Source organism: Cynoglossus semilaevis, chromosome 8 (genome assembly GCF_000523025.1).
Source record: "Cynoglossus semilaevis isolate Cse_v1.0 chromosome 8, Cse_v1.0, whole genome shotgun sequence".
In the NCBI taxonomy this organism is placed as follows: Eukaryota; Metazoa; Chordata; class Actinopteri; order Pleuronectiformes; family Cynoglossidae; genus Cynoglossus; species Cynoglossus semilaevis.
Genome location: NC_024314.1, coordinates 4,288,422 through 4,304,664, shown reverse-complemented (window position 1 = coordinate 4,304,664; position 16,243 = coordinate 4,288,422). Strand labels below are relative to the sequence as shown.

The following is a 16,243-nucleotide window of genomic DNA, read 5'->3' as shown; positions in this document are numbered from 1 at the left end:
AGGCCCGCTTGCTCAGTTTTTATGTTGTGGTTATGGCGGTGAGCACCAGGCTGTAACACGATCTGTCCAGGCTTAAAAGCATCCTGCATTAGAAGTACTCCGTGAAACATGTGATCGATAACGGACCAGGAGAGGATTATCTGTTCTTCACTCGACTTACAATGTACTTTTATTTTCTTGTGGAGATTTTCTCCGAGATGCTTTTAGTAAATTAAATCAGCAAAAGTACGAATTAAAAGAGCGTCCCCTGAATCGTTTTCAAAGGAACATGAGCAGCATGTGTGGACGCAACGTAGGACGGAACCATGGGTGCTTAATTGGCATTAGAAAACTGTTTTAGCTGCATTTTGATGAATCTCGCCCTTGCCCTGTTTGAACATGTCACCTGCATGCAAATGATTCTCTTTCTTGTATGCCCCAGAGAGGGCTGGGAGGCGGGGGAGGGTGGGGTGAACTACTTGAATTCATTAATGCCATTGTTTGGTATTATATACAATTAGTGTGTTGAGTGTTTGGAGAGGCAGAGTGAGGAACGTGTGGAGATTAAATGAAAGCCTCGATGTGTTTGTCTCCAAAACTGAAATAAATCCATTTACCCAATTATAAAGTGCAAGATTTTTTTAAAAAATTGTAGCTCCAGATGACATCAGCTCGTCTTCTTATTTAATTTGATGTGATTAAAATATCCTAATTGACAGGACCAGATTTCAGGTCACTACAAACTCTGTAGGAGGCGCCGCATTTTTGATTTTCAAAATATGCAAATCTGACTTTAGTGGATGGGCTGCACAACTTGAAGTCTGGTAAGAAACTGGCAACGCTCTGTTAGCCATGTGCTCTGATTAGCTGTTTCATGTCCTTACACTCCCATTTTACAGTGTTTCATCATGCAGCATCATGACAGAGCTGATTTTCTGTTTCATCTTCTCTGGACAAGGCAGTGTGTGATCTGCAGCACTGCTTCACTGCAGTCCTCCATTCTAACGCTGGATTAAACAGAGTTTAGATTTTAACTTTGATTAACATCCCAATATTCTCGGCCCTGCTGTGCAGCTCGGCCTGTTTGATGAATCTGGCCCTGTTTGTTTCCAGGCCTCTCCTGGTGTGTGATACATGACATGGCTCCCCCTCAGACTGCAGCGGGCAGCGCCGTTCTCTTGCTGCTTAATGGACAACTTAAAACCCACTCGAAGGTGGGAAAGGTGCAGCAACAATGAAGAGATAGAACATTAGTCAGGAGAGGACGTGCAGTACCAGTGTGAATAATACAGTCACAAGAAAAAAAAAGTCCCAACCTTGAATTTGAATTGCATTATGTTCAAATTGTCTCACAGTTTATGCAATCCTAAAATTAGACACTAATGCTCACTGACTGTGCACAGTAATAAGTCAAAGGAATATTCTGCCACGCTGCAGAATGAAACATGAATGCACCAAGAAAACAAATGTCAAGACGACATTAGGAGCCACATGGTGAATAGGACTGTTGTGGACCCCCTGCCCACGTCTAAACAAACACGACTATTGCTTCAAAACTCTGCTTATCGATATCGATATTAAAAAATAAATAATTAAAATTACTCATCAGTATTTTCCCCACTATAAAAAGTGGAGAAGACTAAATTGCAAGTTAGTGTGAACGGTCCTTTGTTAAAGGCCAATATTAGTTGTTGTAAATAAAATATGCTACTAATTTCACATAATTTTACAAACATGTAGTTTTAAAAAAAAACAACTCTTTTACAACACCTCCCCACCTGGAGAGCCCACAGCGGGAGCAGAGCGGAGGGTCCAGGTGCGCACTGAGCCCTCTGATGTCATGCTGCTGGTAATTTGTTCTGAAACAAGAGGGGAAATATTGCTGCGCTGTCACTGCAGTGTCAAGCCTCACACTGCAGCACGCATTTCGCTGACACATCGTATCCTTTGGAAAAAAAAAAAAGAAAAAAAGAAAAAGTTGCAACTCAATGCTCAGACACAGCCGGGGAAAACAGAGAATGCATTTAAGTCAGAGTCACTCTAACTCCCTGTCAGGCAGTCGCTGCATAATGTGCCACAATACAATACAATAAAGCAATGAGACATTAGAATTAGTCACACCGAGTGTGTGCGTCTGCGTGTCTCTCTCTTCTACTACAATGAACAATCTTACATCTTCCCTGTAAAGAAGCCAAACAGAGAAATCAATGAAGCGCTCCTCATGAAGGGATTGTCAAATTCAAGTCTGTGTCATTTGTCTTGTGATAAATCTGCAGGCTCATGACTAGAATCAATATGACAGCCTGTGACAAAGAAAGCAGTGAATGTGGGCTTAGATTTTGTCGATTTGTGCTCAGTAGCATTAAACATAAAAATATTCAAAAGGACTAGTCGCAATCTGTGTTCACTGTTTACTTTTCTGCAGAGGCAAAGGGCAAATAGGGCCGCCTTTACTTTATCGATACTTCTTTAGCATCCTCTGCTTCAAACAACATAGTAAATGTGGCAAAATATGATTTAGATTGCTGTATAGACTACTTAGTGTAATTCCATCTTTGCAGAGTTGCTTCTAGAACATCTAGAGTCTACAGTCGGCCACAGTCCATTTGAGGACTGTGTCAGTCAGCCTGTCAGCTGTAGACTGCTCTGCACTCGATGCATCTGGTCTGACACATGCCAGGCGTCTGACCTGAAGTTGAAGCTTATGCATACACTTGCTGGGCACTGAGGTGGGATTTTTGACTGTGTATAAGAGGAATGAAGGAAAGAAAAGTGTGCATTAGTGTGCATCATTTTGTTAAAAATGTAATCTGATTTAGTAATTATTGTGATTAACCACTTAATTTTGACAACCCTAACACACACACATATACACATTCTAAGGGATTACCTATTACAAAGGAAGTCAGTGCATTTAGTCTCAGCCTTCTGCAGTAGTCTGACCCGACCCACTGCAAGTGATTGAAATCCCCTTTAAAAATAAAGCTTTACACTGCTTGACTCTCAGCAGTGTATGACATACAGCCTCACAGTCACTGCAGCCAAAGAGCAGCATTTCCGCCGCCTCCTCCCCACTGCACACTATTAAAAAATAGAAGAAAAAAAAAACAGGGCAAAGAAAAATAGGAGGCAGTCTTCACATTTTACAGAAAATCATTACACAATCTGAATGAGGAAAGAATATTCTGTGCCCAGACTTGCATCCTGCTATTGCTCCATTAATAACTTTTGCAGCTGCCATCCAAAGAACAGCAGATCTTGGTTGGAGAGGAGCTGACTAATTCAGTCAGTAAATTAAAACCACCCGTGTTTTTCATACGACAGACTCAACCCTGTTGTCAGACGTTCAACTTTCCTTCCCCGTTCCTCTCATCCTCCCACCCAGTGCATCTATTTGTGTTGTACTTTTCCAAAAAAGAGCGACTGCATTTCTTGCTTCCCACTGTGCGAGTGAGCCCTTAAAAGTGCACCACACGTTCTGTGTTTTCACCCTGCAGGCCTGATGTGTTGTAGGAGAGGACTGTAATTAAATAGTGTAAAAAAATAATTCTTCCACTAAACCATATCAAACTTGTATTTAAATCATAAAAACATGAATACAAATATTTTTAGATAAATATTAATAACTAAAGACCTTAACGTCAGTGATTATGATTAGACAGCCGGCTGACCTTGTCAGGCATCCGCACAGAATCTCTACTGCTGGGCCTATGAGAATGATTGGAATCTGTAAAAAAACAACATTTTTAAGTACCTCATGAGGCCTGTGTGTCATCAGTATGTGGAGCACAGTATGTGCGATTTAATAATGTAGGATCTGCACTTCATTACGATGTATGGTTGTTATAGAAACTACTCTGAATGCAGCAAGGTCTCCAGAAGAACACGCCTGGCTTATGGAAAATGTAAACAATATGAATGTGGTCTTCGTCAGAAGTGGGGCACGTACTGTATCAATGGAGGGAAAGCCGGTTCAATCAGGACATCAATTATATATTCCTTCTACATTGTTAATTGAGTACTTCATTAATCTTATTGTCCCTTCTTGTAAAAACATCAAATATATTCAAAGTATACTATACAAAACACAACTCTTAATCTGTCAAACTGGATCAGTTTGAGTGGCTGGCCAGATGGGATTAAATGGTATTGGAGGCTATTTTGCTAAGAGGGGTGCAATCATATAAGAAATGACTGCGGGTGTTACAGTATAAGAGGACCCCCCTCTGCGCACACTGCACTGTATATTTCACCAAGGAAACACAGAGCTGAGACGATCCGCTGGGAGTCAATAGAGCTCAGAGGGGCTGAGGTGCCGGCTCAGGAGAGAAGACTCAACAAAGGCTGTGTGGGAGGGCTTTTGTTCACCGTGCGTGCGCTCATGAGTGGAGCATTGTCTCAAGACCCCCCCAGTCCCCTAAGTGCCAACCCACACATGTAGTCACAAACCTACAGTACCACGCTGGATGCACCTAATCACTGTAAAACACTTTGCCTCCCCTGCACGGCCCTGCCTGCCCGAGCCGCGGTGTCATTTTTGCACATGTAGACAGAAAGATAATGTGACGGTAACCTTGCTAAAGCCCAGGGAGGTCGTGAACTAAAGTACTTAAAAACAGAATTTATAGACACCGAGCATCAACACTGTGTATTATGTATTGTTAGAGCGAGACCAAGAAGACTGCACTCCCTTGTACAGTACTGCAGTAGAAACCTAAGTAATGTAAAATGACTAATTCATTTAGTTGTCTATAACTACTTCATCCTTTTGTCACTTTTATATTTGTCCCTTTGTACACACTTCAACAAAGAACTACAGAGGATGAGCTTTGAAAAACTGTGATTTAAACTGTCTTTAAACTCATTAAAGTGGGAAATACATTTAAAAGTAAGAAGTACAGATAAAAAAAACATTCCTAGCAGGAGAAACAAAGTTGTTGTTTTTCTTACACAGTTACAAAATGATTATACAAAGACTTTCATTTATCAGTTTTGCCTTACATAACTGTATATAGGCTTTATCAATATTGCCAAAAAAAAAAAAAAAAAACTCAGCAGGAGAGGCTGGTCCTAAACAGGGTACAGAGGCTAATTTACTGTCCGGTGACCAAATGTACTGCAGGTAAATGACATGGGAACATGTCACATGTGGACGAACGCAGAAGGCTCCAGCTTCAGAACTAACAACTCACAAAGAGTATATAAAAAAAAAAAAACAACAACAACAACAAAAACAATTACCAGCAGAGAGTGCAGTATAAACATTTAACATCTTGGGAAATCATTTATTTAGTCCAGTTCAGTGATCACAGACTTAAAGTGCTTAAATTAATTACAGGGCCTTGTTCACACAAATGTTGTGTGGATTAGACCAAGACAAACAGGATGTTGCTAAACAAAAGACTTAGCTCTGGGAGCAATCAAATCTACGTTGTTTTGTATTTTTACAAAAAAGAGAAGACACACAAGAGGTAAATAATATCTCTACACCAGATCTACACAAACCTTAAACCATCTGCATCTTCTATCTACTGCAACACAAAAGTCATGTATGTCAGATATTTTTTTATTAATACTTCTGTTGACACAAATGAAATTTCAAGAATCGACTGGGTCAAAATGAGACTCATATTTAATGTGTTTTTGGTTCACTGCCAACAAAACAGCACACTGATGGAGTACTTCATTCTGGGAGTTAGCGGCGGCTAATCCCAGCATCATAATTTGTAACACTCCATGCTTATTAGGTGGTATCTCAGGCATTATGGGCTGGAGTAATTAACTGCAGCTACCCAAGGGTAAAGGTGTTCATGGTACATGTGAGGGCTAAGCCTGTCAAACTGCGGCTAATAATGAAATCAGATACAGTCCCTGGTGTGGGTCACGTGCTGCTCAGTCCAATCACAGCCCGTATGACAGGCCCAGCTGTCAATTAATTCAGCATGCACTCTAAAATAACCCACCGCTGATGACCTGTTTGTCTTCAATGACGCCGGGCCCTGGGGTCGTTAGTAAGTCGTTAGTAAGACACAAATAACAGGAGGTGAGGAGTCAGATAGATAACTAACTAGGTGTGTAGTTAGATGTAGCACAGGTGTTTAATCAGTCAGTCAGTCACTCTGTTAGAAAGTTAGAATGTAAGTCACTTAGTTAAGTGTACAATTAACTGTGTGGGTATTCAGTCTGTCAGTCAGTCTGTCAGTCAGTTAATTAGTTAGTTAAGTGTGTAATTGGTAGCACAGGTTTTTGGTTGATTACTAAAATGAGCATAATCAGTAAATTAGCTGGTTGTAATTAGTGGTTAAGTTATTAATATACTGTAGCTAGTTAGTAATTAATGAGTTATTTGTTATTTGTATTTGATAGTGTGCATGTGGTAGCATTGTTTTTTTAATTGAGTTATCTAGTTTGTTAGTAAGTTAGTTGGTTTGTTATTATGTCTGTTATCAGTGGCATAGTTACTTATTAAGCTAGTTAGTTGGTTAGTTAGTTAGTTAGTTAGTTAGCATGAGCAAAAAATCATTTCAATTTGTTTTGATTGATTGGTTGATTGACTGACTGACTGAGTGACTGATTAACTGGTCAGTTCATTGATTGATTGATTGATTGATTGGTGTATACACAGATGTGTTCATTCACTAACATATGTCAGAGAGTCTAATCTAGTGGTCAGGGAAGAGTTAGTATACCAACCAGCATAACACAGGATCAGGCTCAACTTTTCTGAGAATCAGTGGCGAGATACATTCTATTTTTATATGTGTCTTCTGTCTGTTTGTGTCTAATGACTGCTGGGATAAAAAAACAAAGTATTTGTGTGGACTTTGTGTGAAGTATTGGCCCATATTCTATCATCACAGCCTTCGGGGGCCTGGAACATTCACCCACAGCACTGTAACCTACTTTTTATACCCAACTCCAAAAAAATACACCGTGTCCTGAGCCCTCGTCCAATCTGCGTCCTGTGATTGTTCCGTGGTGCCGTTACATCCATGCACCAGTGCTAACTCATTAACTACCTCTAACTAAACTTGTAGACATGAAGCAGAGAGCTCATAAACAAATAACGGACCAGGGGATGGCTCTCTTGTTCAGCAGATCCATTTGTAACATCCTTATCTTTAAGCAGGATTTAAAATGATTATTTAATGTGTCCACATGTCTTCTTTAATAATGCACTTGCTGATGCTAATGGCTTTTTGTTTAATATGAATCTTTTATCAGCTCAATTCATAGGAGAAACATAAGAGTAAGAAAGCTTTTGCTTAGTTTTGTTGCTCTCCGTCCTGGAACCAAACTCTCTTCACACTTATTGCCTCTGAATCTGCATTGTAAATTAAAGTGAACAGGGGCACAACATTAGAGTGCAAATTAAAGACCTCCAGGAAGCACTGGAATAATAAAAGGCAGCAGCAAAGAAAACCAAGGGGACATTTGGAGAAGTATTGAAGTTTTGCTTGGCTGCCTTTTGTGGCCGTCGTTTTCATATTCTGGGACTTTCTATCAACACTGATCAAATGATGAAATGTTTGAGACTCATTTGCTGAGATTGTCTTCTGAGATGAGGTGATGTTCATCAGCAATTTGAAATACAGATTTTCCACCACTACACATCAACAGCAGATGACTCTCTGCCATGTTGGACCGAAAGACACATCACTGTAACACGCACATGACAAACGCTCTCCACTTACGGACGGTGCACTTTTCTGGACTCGACAGCTCTTGGCGTGCTTTAACACTGCTGTTCATTCGCCCGCTGTGACCTACTCACTCACAATAGTGAATAACTAAGTGAATCACTTAGCCCTCTCTGGAATGAGTGTCATGAATGGACTGCAAGGCTGCAGACCAAAGAAAACGTCCATTCCTGCCAAAGAGACTCCGAGCCAGACCGAGGTATGCTGAGGACAGTCCATGACACATAGTGGAAATATCACTCCGTCAGGTGAGACGAAACTAGAACCTGGATGGATGTCCATTCACACAGAGACTGCTGAATATTCATGTTAATTCAAATGCATTCATTTGAATTAATAAAATGGATTTTCTGGAGGGATAAGGATATTTTTTAAAATAAGCCCCTTGTACAAGGACACGTCTATAGAGCTATCATATCAAGCACGTATGAAATGTGTGTTTACAATATGTATAAGCTTAAAACACAATATTAAAATGTGCCACAAAAAACACAAAAAATAATACTTGATAACCTACAGCACCCTCAACAAGAAGAATATGTCGGTCCCTCACAGAATAGAAATCTTTAGCACATTTAAAATGTATGTATAATTTAATTTCTCTGACAAAGGGGACAAAGATCACATCAGGATGGATCCTGGAGTAATTCAATTTAGATGAGATTCGGGGCAGAATGCATTTCTTGTCTCCGTGTGTACATGCTATGCCTTTGTTTACTACAGCTATCATGTCTCTGTCAGTCAAGCCAGTGCTGGGTAACTTGAGGTAGTGGGAGAGAAAACATTTCTGCTCTTTCATGTGTGCACCTTCTCCTCTCAAACCCCTCGTTCAATTAAACACCTTGATCTTTTTTGATACGTGTTCACTTACAGGCAGAATTTAAAGCACGAGAATATTCCAAAAGATGACGGCCTGCATGTTTTTGAATTGGGTTCGTGTTAGTTTATATACATCTGCATCGAGATACATCGTCTCCAACGCTTCCCCTTCGCCCCCGTCCCCCTGCCCCCTTCTCTTTCACCGCAGGATCTGTTCACTTCTTTAACAGTCAAGAGAAGCAATTAAAAGCTGGCAGAGGGTTAACTAACACCCGGTGGAGGAAAATCGATGAGCAGCACACTACTTGAACTAATCACAGTACTGAGGCTGAAGCCAGCCAACAGACGTGAAAAGTACAGGAAGCAATGACAGGGCTAATGGTTCGGAAAATGCTGCTGATGAACGAGGAGAAGAAGGTCGTGATCTCCGTCTTCAGCCTCTTTATTCACCTGGCTTCGGGGCAGCACAGTGACACTGATGCTATTTTGAATATTTTATAAAAACATCCAGCCTTATAACCCTTTTTATTGATTTATTCTTCTTTTAAATATAAAGTACTTTTATGTTATTCACATTTTTTCTAATAACTACATTACTTTGTACATCAGGGTTTACAGTGGACGTCTTCCTTACAACGTAGGGTTTATCCTTTGGGTTCTGAATTTATGTGAAAGTGAATACTTCCAGATATTGGCTGTAAATTTGTTATTGTACACTGTCAGCGGAACTAATAGGACATGGGGTTTTAAATAATTTCCACGGCATCGTAGGTCCACGCAGGAAGCAGTAGAGATTCATGGATGCAGTGAAAACAGGGTTGAAATGGTAAAAAGTAAGTTGGCTGTGGAGAATCTTGACAAAGATTTTTATGTAGTTTACAGCTACACATATAACACATCCTATGGCAGACTTAAGCGCAACGACCAGGTAAGGCTTCTGCAAACTGACAGTTGATTACACACACATTAAACTTAGCTGTCATTAAGACAAAATAGTGCCATTCCATTTTCTTTAATCTCTTCTGTGTAAATTACTGCTTACAGCCTGTGAATCACTCTACCCCCATCACCCTGCAGAGCAGCGTCAGCTATCATTTTGGGAGCAATAAGGAAGCTAATGAAACCTCTCAGCATTTACAAATAGGACCACTCAACATCTCCACATTTGCATCAGAACATTGTTTGATGCATAAAAGAGAGGTGCAAGAAAGAAAGAGAGAGAGAGAGGGAGAGAGCGGAGAGGGGTCTGTCTTTTCTCCAGCAGTCTGTGTAAAAGAGTAAACAATGCAGTTCTGCATACAGCTTTGAGACTTAATGGAGCCATCGCCATGGCAACCCTGTTTTGTAGTCATATCTTTAATGAAAAGGTAATGAGAGAAACCTAACAGTCCCAACTTCATTACCGGAGCAAGATTCAGCAATAAAAACTAAATCAGAGTGTCTGTCATTTGGAGGGAGCAGCAGCAGCAGCAGAAGATATGCAGTGATTATTAAAAAAAACACACTCATTGGTCATTGACCAGTAAACATATGCCAGGTATTCTGCTGGTCAGATGGTAGCTTTGTCATTAAGGGCTGCACCTTGTCTATTTTATAATGCAAAATCCAAATATTGAACATGACAAAGAATGATAATTTGTGCTAAAAATGCTCAATTTACATATAGATGTTTTTATTAGCATCAGAACACTGACAACTGTTATCGCCATATGGGAAATTTTAGAGCTGTGTGTTTGAAACTGTAGTTGATTAAAGAGCCATATGACATATTGCAGCTTTGCAGCTAAAGCAATACAAAGTTTGGTGAAAAAAAAATGAAACCATTCAGCGCCTCTACTGGTCACAAAGTAAAGCCATGGATCAGCTCTACTGGTCACAAACTATAATTGTCGGAGCGCAACATTTTTTCTGGACACTGGCCACCAGCTGATAATCACTACCCTAGACTCCTTGTACAAAGTGGAGACTATATATGTCAAAAATGATTTATTTCTTGCAATTATAATTTTGTATACACCGGGCGTTTGATGTCACCACACAGTTGAGATTTATCTTGTCGTCCTCTCCTCATTATCACAGTAACCCTGTGATCTGGCCACGTCTCCCACAGTAATAATACATGATATGCAGAACTTAACTTTAATCTTGACCACTGAGATGCTGATGCCAGGTACCAAAGCAGGTCTTTAGCTGCCTCCAGCTGAGCACTAAAGCCACAGTAAGTCCACAACTAGCCTGCCTTCTCACCTCCTCCTCCCCCAGTAGCCTACAGACATGTTCCATGCATAATTAGCTAGTGTCCAAGGACAAAAGCAGAAACGTTTTTTGGGGGCGATTTAAAGATTTGGATGATTTGTTGTTGTTGTTGTTGCTTTTGTACTGTTCCATAGAAAGTGATCATCTAGATTTGACTTTTTGCAGTGTTGTAGTTGTATAATCCTACATGTTAATTTCGGCATTGAATTTTTGATCCGGACTGTGATATCAGAGTCATCGGATACATTGTGGCCAAAACACAAAGAATGGTAAGAATGACGCCCTGGGCTGTGTCCTAGATCTGCTATGAATACATCCAAGGATAATTATGTGGAGTGACTGCACTACTTTGTTTGAAGAGGTGCATTAACACCACCGCCAAGGCAGTCCAAGGAAGAATCAACAACAGAGCAGCCCAGGGATCCGTCTGTGGCAAACACACTGCATTCTTCCCTGATTGTCCTCTCAGACGGGAGGATTATTACTGGCTGGACACATGCTCTGGCGGCACCAGCCCTCATTATTATGCAGCAGTCAAACACAGGTTTAACAAAGAGAAATTTGTCTAGCATTTGTTTATCTGGAACAGCAGAGTCTGGCGAGGCAACGCTGGCAGCGACAGCAGCAGGATAAGGTGGATAGACAGTCAAGTAAGTTGGCGGTCGCCTACAAGCACACTCCCTCTCTACTTCCCCTCTCCTCCTCCCTCCACCGCCATCACCCTCTCCTGCTCCACACAGGTGCACAGATTTTCTACCTCCCACATCAAAGAGACAGTGGCAGAGTGAGAGACTGGAGTGCACTGTTTTATCTTCAGTTGTATCCTGTATTCACAAGAGAACGCTGCATTATTAATTTTTTGGTATATTTAGATTCTGATTCATAGGTCGTGGGTTTGGAAGATTTAAAGAAAGATTTTAGTGCACCAGTCAAGTGTGCTTTTATGCCATTTTTATTGTCTTCTTTAAATCTAATTTTGTCACCACTCACAATCTATTTTTACAAGAGCAACAAAAAATTTGTTTGGAGATCAGCATTTGCCCATTCGACATAAGCAACAGCAGCAGGGGAGAAAAGCCTAATTACCACTCTCCTACCAGGGTACTACAGCACTTAGCACTCATTAATGTAGTGTTTCCCAAACTTTTTTCAACCATGGCACATATTTGGCACAGACAAATCCCACAGCACAAAAAAGTCACCAAATTGTCGGTTTGTTATTAACTCAACATGAGACCTGGGCCTGTTTAGTTAAATACAACGCTGATATAGTCGCAGGAATTGAAGAAAGACAAACACAGAAATCTGCTTATCAGCTCTGAGTTTCTCTCTTTTTAGTTTTTATAGCCATCACTGCCACCAAGTGGAAGATTTTTCAACTGTTCTTCCCGTCACTGTCACTAAGAAAAAAAAATACTAAGCAGCATTTCATTTAGATCTATAAAGAAATTATTCTAAAAACTGTTGATGTTTGTGTGATTTGCAAAAGTCTTCTGCCACCTATTGGTCAAATTGTCTACCAGGCGCTCCAAAAGAAAGGGAAAAACAAAACACACAACTATATAATCCTTCTTCTCTGTCAGGAAAACTCTACCTTTTTCTACTGCTTTTAGTGGAGGTTTCAGTACAAATTTCTAAAGTACCAGGAGTCACAGTTACTCTAATCCAGACGGTCTCAGTGTGAAGATCAGCAGATGTGACTTCATGCTCTAAGGATTGGGTGTGGCAGCTCCAAATTATTGACAGTCTGTTTTTACTACTCACAAGCTTTGTTGCCTGAAGAAGGCAGCGCCTTTGGCTCGTCCTTGACCCTCCCATGAACCGAACACATCTTGAGTCGGTTGCTGAGGAGATTAAATTTATGCAAGAATGGACACCGCAGGAGCTCAAAGGGCTGTGGTTCCCTAAATTTATGTCACACCAGCGAAGAGCTGTCTGACAATGGATGTCGGATGCAGATGTTACCTTACAATCTGACTTCTTTCAAAACAACAAATACTTTTGGCAACATGTCAGAGTTTTCTACACTTTAAAAGCTTTATATATAAACTAAGGAGGTGGAGAAGAGTTGTGTGTGCACGTCATCACAATAATCCCTGCTTTTCCATCATTCGCCCAGGGAGTGCTATAAGTTCTAAACTCCCGTCTCATTACAGACAGCAGGTGCAGATGGTTAGGCAGGTGCTTGCCAAAAAAAAAAGAAAAAAAAAAGAGGAAGAAGGAATAGAAAAAAAAAAGAACAAGCACCTGGTCCCTGTGTTGTAACAGTCCAGGGGCCGCTCTGTCTATGATTAGCTTTGTTTCTCCAACAGAGCGCAGCAAGAAACAAGACCTACAACTTCATCAGGGCGGAGTGCGGCGGCCCCATCTTTGGCTTTTGTCCTGCACTTGACTGAATGAAGTAAAAAGGAAGACCGGGGGTGTCCGCTTTTATATTTGGGGTCATGCTGCCGTGGCTTGAGTGGTGCCTCACTGCAAGAAAAGAGCTATAATCTGATGCATGATAGAAGCACTGAGCCTTTATAAAGGCTGTGAAAAAATGCTCTTGCTGGAACTCACAAAAACCTACACAACAAAAAAATGAAAAAAAGGATCTTAGAGCTGACCTGACAAGCAGTGATAAGCTCACCCATACGAGGATTTGGCTGCTTCCTGACCTACTCCACCTCCTGACATTGTTGCCAGGGCTTCAATGTGCAGGTACTGAGTCTAAGAGACGTCTTTGACCGCGTTCCCTCCACTTTTTTTCACTTACGCTTCATCTTCAAGGACGAGTGGAGGGAATCAAGTGTGTTTGTACTGTCTGAGCTCATATGCCCACAGATTTGCTTTATTCATGGCCTCAGTTATCCGTCGGCAAACTATTAAATAATTGAAGGAATTATCAGGGCAGGGGAATCGAACGCCCCTAAGAAATGTGTCATGCCCCTGAGCAAAGCCTGCAGAAATAGAAAATGTGAAAGATGTGTCTGTGCAAGCCTGTAATGTTGAACCTAAATACAAAGTTAACACACAGAGCATGATGATGCCACTAATGGCAAGCAATGATTGGCAGAATATCAATAGCTCATAACAGCAGGAGTCCATGCATGTCAGAGAAATTTAACATTCCTCCAAAAGCTGAGCTTTGGAATTTTTTTTTCTTGACTCCACAACAGAATGGATGTTTTTGATGTTGCTAGATTTTAGCATGCAGGTTGACTAGTGTTCCTCATACAAAGAATGTGACTGACGCAACATTAATCTCCAAACAAAGAGGCTGGCACAACTACTCCGCACAATTTCAGAGCTTTAAGGTGGCAACGTCACTCTCAATTTCTCACTGCTCCTTCTCGGGCTGTTCCACTTTTCTCCGAATATTCATTTGGATCGAGCTAAACACTCTAGAAAGGAGGTGAAATGCTACCGTTTAAATCCATGACACTTATGCACCCAGGAGACCTCCTTCTCATTTTCTAAACAGAAAGTGGAGGCAAGAACTTTTTAAAGGTGTGACCTACATGGACGGGAGCCAACAACCTAGACTCCAGCTCCGCGCCGTGCCAGATCCCTGCCTATTGAGTAGTCGGAAATCAAACGCCTGAACATTAAGGAGGAGCGAGCTGCTCCTGTGCAGAAATAATTCTCTCACGGCTGACACACAGCACTTCCTGGAGCACAGGTTGGAATAAATAGCACATCCTTCAAGGTGAAGTGCATGCAATATTTATTTTACTGATACACTGTTTGCTGTATTAAAAAAACCTTCCCAACACCAGCCCGAGTGTGTAACATAATATAATGTCTCTGACACTGACGTATGAAATACATTTCTAGGCTGACATTCATGAATAATGGCAGCTGTTTGGAGAAGAGGAACAAGTCTGAGATCTGTTTTCAAATAGCTTTCAGCCACCGTGCCGGGAAACAACCGTCCCACTGTTTACGTTGAACGGAATTGCATCTTTCATGAGTGTAGCATATATTATAATTTGCACACTTTGTTTAACAAAAATACATACACGTGTATTTGTGAATGTAGGAAAGGAGAGTACGGAGTATTGTGGGGAATTTTTTCCGTGTGTGTTTCGACTGCACACACAAGGTGACAAACGAGGAAAAACAAAGAAAAGCATGATTTTGTCACGTATCACAGAAGAAAAATGCACTACGTGATATTTTTATTGCAGAGAAAATGTGTCAACATTTTGTAAGTTTCCCTCACAGCACAGTCTCAGGTGGAGGGTGGCAGGTTCTGCCCAGGGTGAGTGTAGCAGGGTGGCCTTGGTTTGTTTTTTGTGTGGGCTGGAGGCCTTGTTAAAGGCAGCGAGCATGATGGGAACTCCTGCAGGCAGCTGGGAGAAAGCCGAACCTCTGACAAGATCAAGAAAAGACAACAAGCGCAGCCCTTTCCAGGACATGGCTGTTGTTATTTTTGTATTTCGTGCATCATTTTAAGTGATTCTAATAACACGGTTCCCTCTAGTGCAACCTGACAACAGAGAGTCAGAGGGAAAGTCAGATTCTGAGACAAGTTGCATCTGATTCCTGACACATTATTTGTCCAAAAGTCTCGCTGGAAACTAAATAATTCTATTCTCCGTATCACAGCTGTAGTTCGAGTCGAGGTAAAGTTGAGTTAAAACACAACAAATATTCTGTATTTGGTTTCATTCACAATTAGGACTTCATTAAGGTTTTGGGATCCTCACTGTTGTGGTTACAACAGAAACCACTTTGGAGGAAATCACAACAGTCATGATTAAGAGAAACCAATGTTGCTTGTCATTGAGAAAGAGGAACCAAAACTAACTTCTACACCGATGCCTGGCTCTAGCTATTTTTAAATCACTAATCTTCTTTTATAATCAGGAGAAGAAACAAGCATGCAATGCATTTGAAAAAAAATATTAATTGCACTTTTTTATATATAAAGACTTCTCATCTTCACTCCTGCCTCTCTCAAACAATCTAAAACTATGTTTTACAGCGTTTAAGTATTGATTTTATTTTAATACATAAAATAGTTCATCTCCATACTGATGGATAGGACCTGACCAGAATAACAGAGCAAACATTTTAAGTTTTTTTTTTTTTTAATCTAATTGGTTCTGTGCCATAGGATTTTTCTTTTTATAAAATATCTGATGCAGCTTTAAACAGGTTGGAAAACACTTAAACACTGTTAAGGAAAATAAATAATAGTCGCTGATTTAAGACCAACTAGGGTTTTCCTTTTAGCTCAGACTGAGTAACTGCTGCTGGAGCATTATCACTTCAGGAGGTGAGATAGAGTGCGAGGACATATGGACAAAACAATATGCTGGAAGAGAATGAGAAGAGATTCATTAGTTAATTATAATAGTTTTCAGCATGTTTTTGTAGATTCCAGAGCCTCTAAGAGTTCCGGTTATTATCCCTGCAGCTAAATATCCCAACGTAGGACAATGTGTGGAACCTGGACACAGAGACTGACATGTGACATAAAAGTGTGACGCCCTTCCCCCCTG

General features: G+C 40.7%; 1 protein-coding gene across 5 annotated transcripts in view; it reads right to left on the bottom strand.

Moving 5' to 3' along the window:
• Positions 1–16,243, bottom strand: part of uros (uroporphyrinogen III synthase) — a 35,085-nt gene that overhangs the window by 4,432 nt on the left and 14,410 nt on the right. The window lies entirely within an intron of this gene.